This window comes from Amblyomma mixtum, chromosome 6, assembly GCF_055824585.1.
Source record: "Amblyomma mixtum isolate Tamu chromosome 6, ASM5582458v1, whole genome shotgun sequence".
In the NCBI taxonomy this organism is placed as follows: Eukaryota; Metazoa; Arthropoda; class Arachnida; order Ixodida; family Ixodidae; genus Amblyomma; species Amblyomma mixtum.
This window is the reverse complement of record NC_143017.1, coordinates 154,561,654-154,576,974: the sequence shown is the minus strand read 5'-3', so window position 1 is coordinate 154,576,974 and position 15,321 is coordinate 154,561,654.

Below are 15,321 nucleotides of genomic sequence, written 5' to 3'. Positions count from 1 at the left end.
GGACAATGGGTTCACTGGGACTCATGCTCCGGCTGGCCATTAATGCATAGAGCATGGGGCTCATGGAGCAATGGTCTCATGAAACTCATGAAGCCATGCATATGGCTTCATGAGAAGCCATATGCATGGCTTCTCAGAAGTTACGAGGAACCTTCTTTTTGGGCTAGTTGGTGCATTTTGAACCTAAGAAAAAAAGCAGCGCCAAAGCATGCAACCACAGGCGAAGGAAAGCTTCATCAGCACTTGTGTCTTCTCCTTTCTTCGTCTGTGGTTGCATGCTTTGGCGCTGCTGCTTTTCTTAGGTTCACCATGCATATGGGTGCCATCCAAATCAGACACTCTAACGTTCCCTAGCCTCTGCACGGACGCGCAGCGAAGACAGTCACAATTTGCTCATTTCGCTCGCATAAAACATTCGCTTCATAGCGACTTTAGTGTACAACAGCAGAGACAGCAGAAGCAAGTCCCATACAAACAAAAATTTCTGAACAAGTTGTAGTTCGACAGCGTGCATCACGCAGTGATACTATGCAGTATACAACAAACACCCCCTGAAAGGGAGTACAGAGCGGATCACACTTGTCTGGAGTGCGCGAGCGGTGATCTGCGGAGCAAATGAACTGAAATCTTATCGCAGCTACTTTTCTATACTTTTCTATAGGGGTATACACGCTTGTGTTTGTGCCGTTCTCACGTCTACTCGACTGTGCTCGAGCGCAAGTTTAACAATGTAAACCAATACCAGCTTAAAAATTGCGCTTTCTTCCTCCGCAGAGGACCGCTCGCGCGCTGTAGACAAGTGATCAGGTTTGTACACCGTGACTCCCGTTTTACATACCCGATGTTCTCGTTCAAAGTAACGGTGTAAAAACAATGGTTTCCCTCTTAGGGCATTTTAGCTGCTGAACGGCCGTACAGCTAATGCGGCAACGTGTTGCCCTACCGAGAAGTCAGAAAGTGTTTTATCATTACATGTGACCGTATCCATACCTACAAGCGATGACGGTGATGGTGACAGCGACATAAAGAGCAGAAATTCTCACGAGTGTTCACGTGATTAGGTTCTACGCATAATGCAATTCGCGGGGGGTTATATGAGCTTGTCGCTCGCATCTTGCATCCCCTAACATGTTCTCGCCTGGATTGTGGCTTAGCATGTTAAGCCAGAGGAGGTCAACGGCAATGCTCGCCTTACGTTGACTGCCAATCGCTCCATCTGCTAGTTTTCGCATCGCGCTGTGGTAGTGCGGAAGCACTAGTCTAGAGGTTCAGAGCCTTGTGATCTCGCCTCTTGCTGATGTAAGTGCGGATGTTCAGTGGCTGGCAAATTCGCCTCTTGCCTACGTGTATCAGAAGGTTCAGAGCCTAGCAAAATCATATCACATCAGTATCCAAGACTGGAAGTCGAACCCACAGCGTCACGAACAGATCAGCTCCAAAGGCAGCTGTGCGAGACCACTAGGCTGTCGTCGCAGCCAACACACCACACACTCGCGCTCTGCACTGCAGAGCGTCGTCTTCATCAACTTCCATCATGCTCCGTCCGGCGGCGCTGCCAGCTCTCATCGCCGTCTTCTACGTAGCACAGATCTGCGCTTTCGCACTGATTCGAATGTAGCAGACGTTTTTTCTGGATTTTTTATTGCACGGTACAGATGCCAGCGGTGTGAAATCAGACATGATGTTCACAGGCGATGCCGTGTTTATAGCAGGCCATCTTGAATCCGCATGTGTGTCTGCAGACCATCCTAACTTCTTAGCAGCCCATGATGCACGCACGTACTCGTACGGCGACCGCTTGCCGAAATGGCCTGAATGGCCGAACGCCCAATGCGGGCATGTGTAGTTCTCCCCAGAACCACGTTTGTCTACGGTTAAAGTTGCAGTTTAGCCAGCAAAGCGGTCATGCTAAACGTATTTTTTTTTTCTGTCCTTGATTACGCATGATTCCATACCAGCGTTTAGCGTTTTAAAAACCGCGCTGTAAAGTTCGTAGCTATTAAAGTGATGAATAAGTCACAAAACAGCCCGCTAACCTTGAAGAGCGAAATACATTGTGTACGAACGGACTGAAAGATCACTGCAGCATATCGCTTTAAGACTGCTTGCTGTTTCATAACAGGGATCTCTGCTCGAGCAGAGTTGTTTATCGAACTTATGCCTTACCGCTGATATACAGGTCGTTCGTACGACTTGTCGCCTGCTGTCATTGACCGCACGAGAGAGAAAAACAACCTAAGCTAATTCTCAGGATGTGCTCAAAAGTCTGACGAAGTTCTCTGGGGATCCGATGCACATGTGTGCGGCCAAGAGCGGCTTCTACCGCGTGCAGTTCTACATTTATCTGCACCTACCGGTACGTTATCAAAACACATATAAATGATGTTTACGGAGAACATACCCGCCTTCGCAGAGTGGGAGTGCACAGGTCATTGCTACGAATGGAGCTCAGAGGTGCCTAGGGACGTCTCCTCTGCAACGGCAGCAGTCGCTACTCACCCACTTGAGCTAGCGACCCGGACGTGGGACGCAAAAAAAGATCTTTTCTCTTTCACTATCTCTCCAAAACAGCAGCGCTGAAGCACCGTGTCATTGTCCTCATGCATCATTTTCACCCGAAGTCCCCCTCGGAGACACACACTTCCCCGTTTCTCGACAGCTGCGCGCTCGCGCACTTGACATATTTTGTACGCTGAAGCGCCTTCAAAAATAAAACTACGGTCTAAAACAATTCAAAGCGCATCAAAATAGGCTGCATTTATTCTGCATTATTACGTACTTCAAATTAGCTTATCTTAAAGCGAGGGCTTATATTACATACACTATTCCTTCCCTCGAATTACCCCTGAAATAATTGTTAAAGTTTTACCTACTAACTACTGACAAATTATTTTTCAGGTCCGTTTGTCGGCAGTTATCCATGCATTAGTTATTTGTATCCTTTCCGTACTGCACTCTTCATGATGCTGTTTATGCTGCGTTCGTAAGTGTCGTCTTTATTTTAACGCGATAGCATTATTAAGAATAGCGTTCAGTGGAAAAACCACTGCTTTTGTTGGCATGTCGAGAAAGTCGGGATAGGTCGAGTGGGTCGTGGCCTCATAACTACATGGCATCGCGTGGGTAATAAAAATAATAGTGATTATTTGTGACAGAGTAGCGCTGGGGTGTGGGGGGAGGAAGGGGGGAGAGCTCAGCCTGGTAATTGCCTCCGCTGTACAAGAACAGCGAAGACTCCAACACACAATTTCTCATTGGTCTTCAGAGTCATGATGTCCCACCAAAATCATTACGTAGTGCCTCTGAGAAGCAAAAACAATTGCGTTGAAAATAAAAATTTATCAGAGCTAAGCTTACCGGCTTAACGCATTAGTTAGCGCAAGCTGGTTGGAATTAGCGGTGTTTCCGGTAGGTGAGGTCGATTTGGCGCATGCATGCAATGAAGACGGTAGCACTGGTAAAAGCACATTTACAGGCGTTTTGTGCAAGCGACGAGCCAACCTGATGCACAAATAGCTACTTGGCTTTGCTTTTCTGTTTTTCGCACGTTTAGCTACGTGAATTCACCTCTCCTTTCGAGAATGTTTAGCTACTTACTGGCCTATCCTCTACGTTTCAAACTCGTTTAGGCACTGAGTTTCGACCGCTTTATGAGCCAGTACCACTGCTGGCGGTGCGGTCTTGCACGTTTAGCTCGAATATCAACACGCTTTCGACTTTCCCGCCTGAACGGAGAATATCGGCTTCCGCCGGCATGGCGAATCTACGAGCATCCCACGGCGAACATATGTCGTGGTCTCCTCTTCGCACCTCGCCATCCGCAATTGAACTTCGACGCTGACTCCTTGCGACGTTCGCAAGCCTCACGAGGCTTCTACGGCTGCTATCAATTAAGCAATACGCCCGACCGTTGAGTCTAGAGATCTTCCACTTCACTTCGTTTAACCACCGCACTAACCTCTCCATCTCCCCTGCCTCCGTGACGAGCGAGTCGCCGGAGCCTCAGCAAGCCTCCCACCGCTTGCTCTCTTCTTTCACTCCGACCTTCCCGCCTACACCCATGGTGCATGAAAACCGCTAGCGCCGGGAACGGGAGGACGGAAACAGGGCACAACAAGAGCGCTCTTGTTGTGCCCTGTTTCTGTCCTCCCGTTCCCGGCGCTAGCTGTTTTGATGGATAACCAACAGGCCCAAATTCCATGGAGGTAAAAAAAACTAGGAGAGAGTGCGCTCAGCCTCTGCAAGCCATCCTCCTCTGACGCCGCTGCCGAGGGTCCTTTTGCGCACTGACTCATGGGAAATAGGCCCTCCTCCACAGTTACCAGACTGCCAACCAGCGGTGCTTTTTAGTGAACGTCCGTGCTCCGATGTAGCGCAGAAGCGCAGCGCCTGTGTTGCAGCTTTGGCGGAATGCGTACCGAGCTCGAGGTTGTCTGAAGGCTCCGCGTCTCAACACTTCTGTTGATTACACTCTTGAGTTTTTGGGTGCACTGTAGAAAACTGCAGGTAAACTTTTCATCAAAGGGTGCGGCCGCGACCTCGTCACTGTTCAACTGTGGTTCATAAAGAGAATGGAGAGGAATTCCTTTCGTCGTTATACTCACATACGGAGCGTTTATTTCAGCGCATGCTATAAGCGGAGAACTCGAGAGTAGACGAAGAAACGAGCCTCTAAAAAAGGGCGCAGCGGCTTCCAGAGCACTCACGGCGGACGGACGTGTTTTGACGAGCGCTTCGGCGCGCTGCGCAAGATTCTATTTCTCAGGCGGACTTCGGCCCGCCCATGGGCCCGGCACAAGTCGTGCCGAATACGCTCGCGCACATACGCGGTTCCGACGTGAAATGCAGCAGTGAAGTATTTCTCTCTCTCTCGCTGTCGAGAGAGTGCCGGCGGCTTTACGTCTGCCCCTGCGCGGGGTCTCCCGGCCAGTGCGCACAATCCCTTACAAAAAGAAGTAAACTGTATGTATACATAGCCGCGCGCTCGTAGCGTCCTGTCTCGGACTAATCGCGCGCGCGGCACACTGCACTAGCGGACGGGGTGGGGCGCCCGGCCGCGTATAACCGTCCGAGGTAGCACCCACGGAGCGTTCGTGTCACGGGTGCACTACCTGGCGAAGAGCAAGCGGGAAGTCAAGCCCGCCTGCTCGATGAACGCACAGAGGCTCACCATTGTTCTGTCACGGGTGCGCGCACTGCCGAGCGGCCACAGGAGCGCTTCGATACTGTCCGGGATGATTCCCAGCGCCCTGCAGGCCGCGAGAATCTCGCGACGCGGCACTGCAGAAGCGGCACAGCGAAGGAGCATGTGCTCCAATATCTCCACTGCGCCGCAGTCAGCGCACGCGTCGCTCGGGGACGGTGGCCGCTGCGGCGAGCGAGCAGTTTGCGCTCACCACGGAGCCGTCAGTTAACACAAGCAGATGGTCGCGCAGTTGCTCGTAGAACGAAAGAGCGAAACCGAAACCGAAATCCGCCTAAGAGCTACCACTGCCTTGTCACGTGAGGGCCTATTTCCCATGATTCTTTCCATTATATTTTTTATGACTAGGCTTCAAGATTGTGACGTCATGCTCCCTCCTAGTTTTTCTTCCTCCATGCCAAATTCACACCCATGGTGCAGTTCTCCGTTTTTGCTTTGCTCCCTATCCTCCTCGCTACACCAGCTACGGCTAAACCGGACTTCAGCTAAACCGGTTTTCATTGGCCTCGACGGCGCGCACCGCTCGGCCGCGCTCGTTCCCGGCTTTCACTCTCTCCCGCCGACAGGGGAAAGGGATCGCATTACACAAACCTTCAATTTTCCCAACTTCAATTTTTGTGACAGCGGCGACAAAGAGCAAAGAAACAAATATTTTCTTATTTTTTATTTCCTATCTCAGACTGCTTGTGTGGGGGACAGCAATTTGTTGATTTTCGTGTATAAGGGCTTTACAAGTCATGCTCCCACCGCCGGAGCTTGCGTGAAAACAAAACCGATTCAACTCACTTACCTCTGAAACAAGACCCGTTAATAATAGCATTAGCAGTGCAAGAAAGATTGCTGCATCACGTTTATCGTGTTTCGAACGTTACCGGAGATATCCGGAGAAGAGCTAGCAGCTCAGAGTATGACGTGCCAAGTACGGCAACACGTGACCTCGTTTTTTTCCTCTCTGAGATCTGTTGTTCGTTGCGACTGCGCGATAACGACACGGACGTTGAGAGCTGGTAAGCTCAACTTGTTTCTCGAGGGAAGAAGCATGGATTTTTGCCAAGGTCGCCTCGAAGTACCCACTCCGCAACTATCACTTTGTTTACACCTCACCTCTCGGTAACACTCAGCCCAGCCTATTATTTAGAAACACGGGGGACGGTCGCGTGTCGGCGCCAAACACAAAAGAGTCGGAGTCTCGGCATGAGCTTAATGCAAGAAAAAAATAACACATAAATGTTATATTTTCCTGTCGCAGCCAGTGACAGCTGAATGTTCGCCTGAAAAGAACACAAACTGACAGGTGCTGAGGAAGTAAGGTCTTCAAGAGGCTGAACGCTCTCGGGACGCCACTCGGAAACGCACTGCATGTCAAGATGCATAAGTCCGTTCCCGCACACTTCTCAAACCAAAAAGCAGTCGTTTTAACATTCCCAATGCAAAAAAAAAAAACAATCGTCACGCATTAATGCGTCTCAGTAGCATTCGAAATAAATGTGACAACTGTGAGAAGCACAAGGTTGACCAGCTAGCCTTATCATCCGCATTGCCAGAGCTGTGATCGCCACGAATATTTTATTGGGACTTTGAATTGTAAGATATTTTGCCCAAACAAAAGTTTGGAAGCTTAGAACACTGGCCTGCATGGTATCGTAGCAGAATTAAGTGTTTTTTTTTTTTTTTTTTGCATCGCCCACTTGCTTGCTCATTCTTACGATAAAGAAACATCTTAATGTCGGGCGTTTCGCGCTTGACAAAGAGGTCACAAATTGCAGTGCGTCGCTAGTGTCTCCACTTGCTTCTTTTAGTGAAATTAGGCAGTGATAATAACATGCTCAAGCTTCGGCGACGACGACAGATAAGCAGTCATACGCCTTGTGCAGTAAGCAGGTGCTAGAGCAGGAGGGCGGGTGCTTCTAGATAAGCATTCAACGCTTGCTTAGGCATCATCCACCAGACGCCTTACTGCGCATGTTTTCCAACGGTTCTTTTCCCGGCTACTTATTTTTTCCCCTTCTCACTAACCAGCATAGTCTGTCCCAGAATCGCCAACATCGATTAAATTAAGTTTATATTCCTCTCATTTGACAGTCATCAATTCCCACTTCAAAGGCGGTAGAGAAATTTAGAAAAGGACGAGAATGAGCCAACAAATTAATTATACTGAAGTAGGTCGTCAGGTCGATGCCAACTTTTTGTAATGCCCAGATATGTTCGCTACCGGCTTTCAGGTAGCTAAAGCACTACTAGTCGTCGTACGAAGCAAGATTCCCTATCTCTAGTTCCGAAAAAGCATCGAGACAACGATTTTAGGTGTGTGGGCATTAAAGGCGCACTGAAGAGAAATTGAAGTTGGCCTATATATCACATTGAGACCACTCTAAACGAAAACAGGGCAATCTACAAACCGCTACAAACCGCAAATCGCTGGCCGATTTCTCAACTAAAAGGCGAGCGTCGGCACCAATTGTGCGGCGATTCTCAGAGTCTGGGCTACATGCACCTTTATCTCCTTCAAAACGGTGTCAGCCCGTTTTTTAAGGTGCCCTTGGTCACTAGTTTGAATCGACCAGTGAGAAGATTTTAAATTCAATTTCCGCGGCGATAAATGTGTGTTCTGTTGCGGGGCAAACGTTAACATGTCCAGAAAGAGCCATTGAATCAATTTTTACTGAAAATTATATTTGGATGGAGTTGTCCTCAATGACTCTGTAACGTCCCGATGTTGTTAGCGGGCTATGACGCATGAATGACGCTTTAGTGAGGGGCTCCGGATCAACTCTGACCACCAGATGTTTGTGTTCAGTGACACCTGCTTTTTGTGTCTCGCCTCCATCTAAATGCGGCGGCCACGGACAGGTTTCCAGCCCACGAACTTGAACTCAGTATCCGGACTCCAAAACCGTCTCGCCATCACAACGTGCACCACCAACTTGATGCGGCCTCGCCATCATCGGCTTGCTCAATGAGGAGGCAATGAACATGGAATGTCTTTGCACGTACGTTGCTGCACATCGCATGTCGAAAGACGAAAGAAATTCTTGCACTTGGCACAGAGAAAGAGGAAAGCGATTATGATAAGCACGGCACAGGGCATACTAAGAGCGAATAATGACTTATGTGCTTCGAGGCACTTCGTCCTTAATTGTACCACGGGCTGCTGCTTAGGTTGTATTTCATTTACTTCCAATAAAAGCGTCTTTCACGAGCGAGCTTTGTTGCAACCGACGATGCCATTTAGCTCTCTGTCGAAAATACAGGCTAGAAAGAAACATCGGTCTTCTTGTGGATAATTGCATGCTTACAAAAGCACCAATTTTGCTTCGTTTCTCCCCAGTGCTGTTCTATGGGAAGGTGGACCCTCCTCCGAATAATGTGGCTATTTGGAAAGCGTCGATCAAAGCGTGCGTTTGGGAAGACATATCTTAATTCACGTGGTTTCCCGGTGAACAGATAAAGGAGCGAGTTCTTGGCATACGCGCTCGTTTCGAAACACCCGATCACGAACCTGTCCCGTGCGAGGCTGTTTTGAAACTGACTCAACTGGTGACGTCAAAATGACGTCGCGGCCCCAGCGGAGTCCCGAGACGACGAGAGTTGGGAAACAAGGTTACTCTGTTGGTCGCTGCCGTATTAAAAAAACAAACGAGTTCGCGTCCACAACCAGCCCGCCGACAAGGTGGTCGATGTTTTGTGTACTACATATCAGGAATGATGTTCGCGTGCGATCTATACGTGTTATTGCTTAGACGGGCCGCGTCTTTCTCAAAACATACCCAACAATTCTGAAGAAAAGCATTTTTGAACGGGAAAGAGTGTAAAAACGCATTTCTTTCATATATTGTAATATTTCACCATAAGAGTCAATAACATCGCAGATCTCCCGTTAACAAGCTCCCTTTTTTTTTTTTTGCTATCAACGTTTTTGTTTTAGTCAAAAGCGTTCCCCGTTAGCTTTCTATGGCAGTCTTAACTGCTCGATGCGAGCGATAGAAAAAATTTAGAAGAAAGTTTTTGCTATACATCGGAAGAATGGACCATTACCTTCAATATTTCCTTATCAGTACTTTAGAAATTTCCGATAATGAAAATTTTTACCCAAGAATGTTGGACATGATTAAATACGTTCCTTTTTAATTCCTGTTCTTCCTCGCTCACAGCTCGTGCAATCTCAGTAACCTTAGAAAAGTAACCTGAAAAGAACTATCAGGCATGTTTCAATATAGTTGTTTTCTATTTACGCTTCTGCTATATAGAGCACCGGTGACAATTCGGGAGAATTCAACACAATTCACCTGTATTGTAGGAACCTCTATTATATTTAATTAGCCTCAACTCGTATTTAAAAATATTTTCCTTGATCTTGTCGGCCTTCTGTTTTCACTGCATACAACAGGGTAGCATTGAAAACAACCGTTGGGAGGTGTTTTTTGCTTTAATTGCATCGCGGATGCCTTTGTTTGTTCAATCACCGCCCGTATGTTAGCGAGTGGAGCAGATGTGCCGCCGATTGCTTATTTCCGCGCATACGCTGCGCAGCAAGACAGAGGAAGGCACACGCGGTAGCGCACGACATTGGGTCGGGGCAAACAGCGGCTGAAGGAGTGCGGAAGTTTTCGAAAGTGGCGCAGCGCGTCCGGCGGGTGCCCTTGACGGAAGGGATCGGCCAAGGCCAGGAAACCCCTTGGCCGCAACGCGCAACGCAAAAGAAAAACAGCCGGCTGTCCTTGGACGCCCGTGACGTCACAGCCGACGTCACATCACATGAATTCGCGCGTGAGCTCGCGGAGGCGCCGACTGTCTAGCACAAGCGCGGGCTAGACGGTTTATCGCCGAATGCGAATGAAGAGAATGAGAGAGATAAAGCGAACACAGTCAGGCGCCAGTGGTCGGCTGACCGAGGGGAGTTTTCCCGCCGAGTAGACACCTTGGAACGCGATTTTCGCTCGCAAGATAAAAGACTTCAAAGGAATATAGTGTGTTTGTAGAGGTTTAGTCATGATAACGTAAAACACTTCAAGAGTCATGGCAGTAAGAAGAAAGCATACACCGGTTGAGTAGAAGAAGAGCAGTTTATCGCAGAGGGTGCCTTGTGAACACTAGGCGACGTGATAAAATAGCACCCTGAAGACATTTTCAAGCGTTTAGCTACTACAGTGTGGACATCCTTTTTTTTTTCGATGAGCGTTTAACGTCTCAAGCCTTATGTGTATCTCTCGATTGGCTTTTATAGCGGTATTCACTTCGCCGTCTCCAGTGCAGAACGATGCTTACATTATTCTTCCTATCCTCTGATATTAAAAAAAAAAAAGATAGATTTTCTGCATTAGCCACAGTAGAGGATCATCGAAGTTGGGTAGCGCATTTTGAAACCTCTATCAGAAGCTGCGAATGTGTATCTTATGCGTCTAGCGAAGGTGAGCGCGGCCTGACGGCATTTTAGGAACGAAGATTAGAAGCAGCTAAGGTGGTCTGGGCACTCTCTTCGTCCTAGTCATCTTTTACTGAAAAATGATGTTGATAGAAATGAACGAGATTAATACAAAATTGTGGACGAGGTGTTCACGGCCCAGCGCGGTGGCTCAATGGTTATGGCTGCTTACCCGAAAGATGCAGATTCGATCCAGTCCTCTGTAGTTGCATTTCGATGGAGGCGAAATGTTAGAGGCCCGTATGCTCTGCGGTGTTAGTGCACGGTAAAGAATCTCCGGTGGTCGAAATTATACGGAGCCATCTATTGCGGCATCTCTCAACCTCAGCCGCTTTACGACTTTAAGCCTCAAAAGCCAAGCCAAGCGTTATTCATTCACGGTTTTAGATACGATTCAGAAGGAGGGTCCCAATGACAGCCTAGGTAGTGACAGAGCCCACGTGGTACGCGGGGTCTCTAGCTATCACGAAAGAAGAATCCTCCTAGAGGCTGTCATGGTCTGACTTAATCCACTGCACTGCGCCGCTCTATGCTTGAGCCGTGCCGCTGTGGTGGACTTGCGACATTTTTTGCTGATGCAGCCATGTTGCCTAACGAGAGTGAAACACCCCTGCGAAACCTGAGGGGATCGAATATATCACGGAGGCCCTCGCCAGCATTGTGCTGCCTGATAGCCCAAGAGCTCTGAGGCACGTTATAGCAAGGCTACTTTTGACACTCCCAGAGGACCCTGGCTTTCCAGGCCAGTGGCAGGAGTTATATTTTGTTTATACTATGCGAAGCAGGCGCAGAAATTGCCCACACGTCCAGCTTACGGCTGATCCCTTCTAACATTTAGAATCATTACCCCCGCACCTACACCAGGAGAAAAGCAAATAGGAGAGGCATAGGGGGAGAGAAAACTTCATGGGCAAGGATTGAGGCGAAAATATTAACACGTCTCGACCGGACAGATTGGACTTATGTTCGGTGTTGAGCTCGCGTAGGCGTTCGAAAGCAGCTACGCGAACTTCTTCGGCTGAGATAAAGCTTGTTTTCCTCACAACTACAGCCTGCGCTGCAATCATCACCATCAATGAACAGCAGTGACACCTCGCCATTCTTTGGCGGTGCCGGCAACAACAAGAGACATATGCCACAATTGTTTACAGTGGACTGTGCGAGTACATTTTAAACATGGCAGTGGGTTTACAGTGGAATGCTGTAATCGTAGTCCAGTGCAGTGTTTTGTATTTATTGCTACAGTGAATATACTGTTGGCGCGATTGGCAACTTTTTCGGTACTCACGACTGTAATCATAAGCAGAGCCTGCCCGTTGGTGCAGTTTCATTGCAATAGAGGCTTCAGGCTGCCTTTTTTTCTTGTGTTCTTCCTGTGCCGATGACCCACTGTCTAATTCTTGGTTTCCTGCAGCGTGTTTTTAATCTTGATTAAAGCTCGAAGTTAGAGAAAATGGACATTTCGTTTTCTGTCCGCTTGGTACTTCGCTTATAGCACCGCAATCTTTCTTTGCTTTTTTTTTTACAAATAATAAAAGTATCTCTCTCCCATAATAGCCTTCTGTGTATTCATACGCTCTCGACTCGAGACCGAGAAGCCGCGCCAGCTCCATCGGACCTTGGTACCATAATTTGTATCAAGGAAAGCCAGTACAAAGTTTATCTCTGGTCTTTTACCAGCGTGCAGAGTTGTTGGCCAAGAAATGCGCAACCATTGGAAGCGCTTCGCAGAACGCTGACCGAATATATATGCGTGTGCTTTCTTGCGGACTTCTCTCGTGCGTTACCATCCGTTATCGGTGCATAAATTATGCCCGGACAGATGTTCGACAATGCATCCTCATTTGCACCGACAAATACACCAAGGGCGGGGCACAGGGAAGAAGCTACAATACTTGTTTGCTAACTACCTATCTCAAGCTCAAGGTACGTTCTCCGGTGTGCAGCCTCATGCTTATGTCGACAAACTATGGTTTTTATTGCAGTTCGGTCGGCCGGAGCGCAGATAGCGCTGCTAATCAAATCATTACACTCCGCTAATAAGAACATAGTTACTTGGACGACTTGCACCCCGCCCCCTAAAAAAAAACAAAAAAAAACATCACATACTGACAGAATGAATGGGATATTAAAGCCTTCCTTTCCTTTTTTTCTTCAGCGACGAGGTACACGTCCACCACCGTCATGTTGCCTAAGACTCTTTTAGTGCGCGTTTGAGAACAAAACATATTTGCTTCCTCAGTGCGCTGTCTTCAGCAATTATTAGAAGCTCACCAATAAGCTTAGTAAGCGAGTGCTTCCCAGTCGGTGTTTGCAATAATGCTCCTAAAGGCGATCCATAATTTATGCAAACATTTACTGCTGAAACAATGCACGAATGTTACCTAAGATAGGTTTCCATTATATTCAGTTCGCACCTCGGTAGCTGCTGGCTTCCATTTCGAAACCCAAAAATGATGGGCAACAAAAAGTGTGTTTATTATTTTTTTCTGAGTTAGCTGGAATCATTCTTCCAAACAAAGGAAACGTGAGATCAACTGTACACATAGGCTGCCTTTATCATAACTAAGGTGCGAAAATATTCCTCGACTGAATCATGTTGTGCTTCGACCTTTATCACAAACAGCGGCCTCTTAACGGTTCGAAGCTAACCAGACATCGCTAAGATTGAATGCAAGCTGGCATTAACAAATCAAAACAGGTAATTTCTCAAGCTCATGAAAACTATTGCATAAAAGCGACTCGAAGTGAATCCTAGTGGCTGTGAAGTCACGAATTTTCCTAAGCGGGCAAGTAATGACATTTAGTTGTTCACTAACAATGCGCTTTAATCGTTAGTGACTCGTATCTTATTGTTTATCGCAGGAACTTAAGTATATTATGTGAACTATCAATTTAATTCTTCCAGAGATCGTGAACATCGCAAAGCAAATCACTTTAAATGCTTGCTAATCAGTCAAGAGTAGCGATGCAATGTTCGCAGGAAGCAGACTATTCAGTGGCCCTAATTTAAGTCTGAAACCTTCACTTATCACCTCAAGTACATCGACTCCAGAGGAGAATATCAACGGTTGCTTTGCATGCCTGAAATATTCTTTCCGCTGGCGACAATGGCATTGCCAGCGAGCTACCCTCTCGAATAACAACGCCATTGTATCTGAACCCGCGCATCGCACGACAGTGGCGTACTCTTGCAGTGCACTTCTACACCTTTCCGCTTTCATCGACATTTGCACGTAGCACAATGGCAATACAGCAGAGCAAACGGGGCACCGACAATTCCCTCTCGAATTGCCCGGCACAGCGATGCGATTGTGAGCTCCTCTGGCAGTGCTTGTCGCCAGCGGACTGTGGTCGGCCCTTGTAGCTGTGGGCTATCGGGTCCCTCACAATGACACGGCGTGTTTTCTTTAGCGCGCTCGCCGGCGCGTGCCGACGCTGACGACAACCGCCCAGCAACACGGCCAACTGGGTCAGAGAAGGAAATGACGGCGGTTGTCGCACGAGCTCAGCTCTCTGCCGCTTATCGCGGTTGCTCTCTCGGCGCCTCTCACCCGAGTCCAAGGTCGGGGAACACCGTCGTGGTAGTCTCCCGGCCTGCAAGTTGTTTATGTCAGCCCGACGTTGGCCAAGCGATGGCCCTGGCGTAAGCAAACATGGGAAAACATGTTGCGTGTCGCGGCAACGTTACCGAACGGCACTTGTCTCCGTAGCGAACGTCGATAGGTGTCGGGAGGCAGGTAAACGACGGCATCAGCCAAGGGGTCTCATATTCGGTCACCGACACTCATGCACCTTGGAGCAGTGCAACTTCTATGTCAAGAAATAGAGTAAAAGAATGTTTTTACGGTCTACAAAGGAAGAAAGCTTTTATTGCATTTGACAAATGTTTATGATGGATCAACCATTCAGAGGTACACAAAGTAGCGGCTGTGGAAACTAGGACTTATTACCACCCTGAAAACAAATAAATATGAAATGATACCAAACTGGTAAAACAAACATTGAAGACAAGATACGTGAAAAGGTACACGCACAATTCAAGAGGAAAAGTCAACCGACTTGGACCCCTTGAAAACGTAGTGGATGCGGGTTTCTTGTCTCAATAAAACTTCTCCTGGGTTTCATCGGCCGAAAAAACACTAAGTGCCCACTGTCATGTGCAACCAAAGAAATGCAAAGCGGCAACCCAGAGCATCAGCTTGGAAATTAGACCTGAAAGAAAATAACATCCATAAACACGAACGCCTTACCGTCATTGAACGTGTGACGAGAAAAACCTATACACGCACACGAAGATAACGAGAATGTTGATAACTCTATTTGCAAAGCGTTGTTTTCAGTTGGACTCCAATAGGCTCGAAGACGCGGAATAAACAAGATCATAGTCCTGCTGCGAAAACTTTTCTGGAACTTTCTCTTTAACTAATAAATGTGTTTGGATCAAGCCCAAACAGCCCACATGACAGAGGAGCGTGACGTATGCGGAACGGCAGACGACGTGCCGGGCAATCGACCAGCATGCCTGGACATACGAGGGCTATCTCTCCCTTTCTCTCTATCTCGAGCGTCGAGAGAGTTCGAGAGGCTTCGCGAGATGCCCGGGAAACGAAATCCAGGAGGGAAGAGAGAGGGGGGGAGGGGGAGACGAGAAGAGACGCCCCCTTCCTCTTGCGGGGGGAGCTGAGGGGCGTGT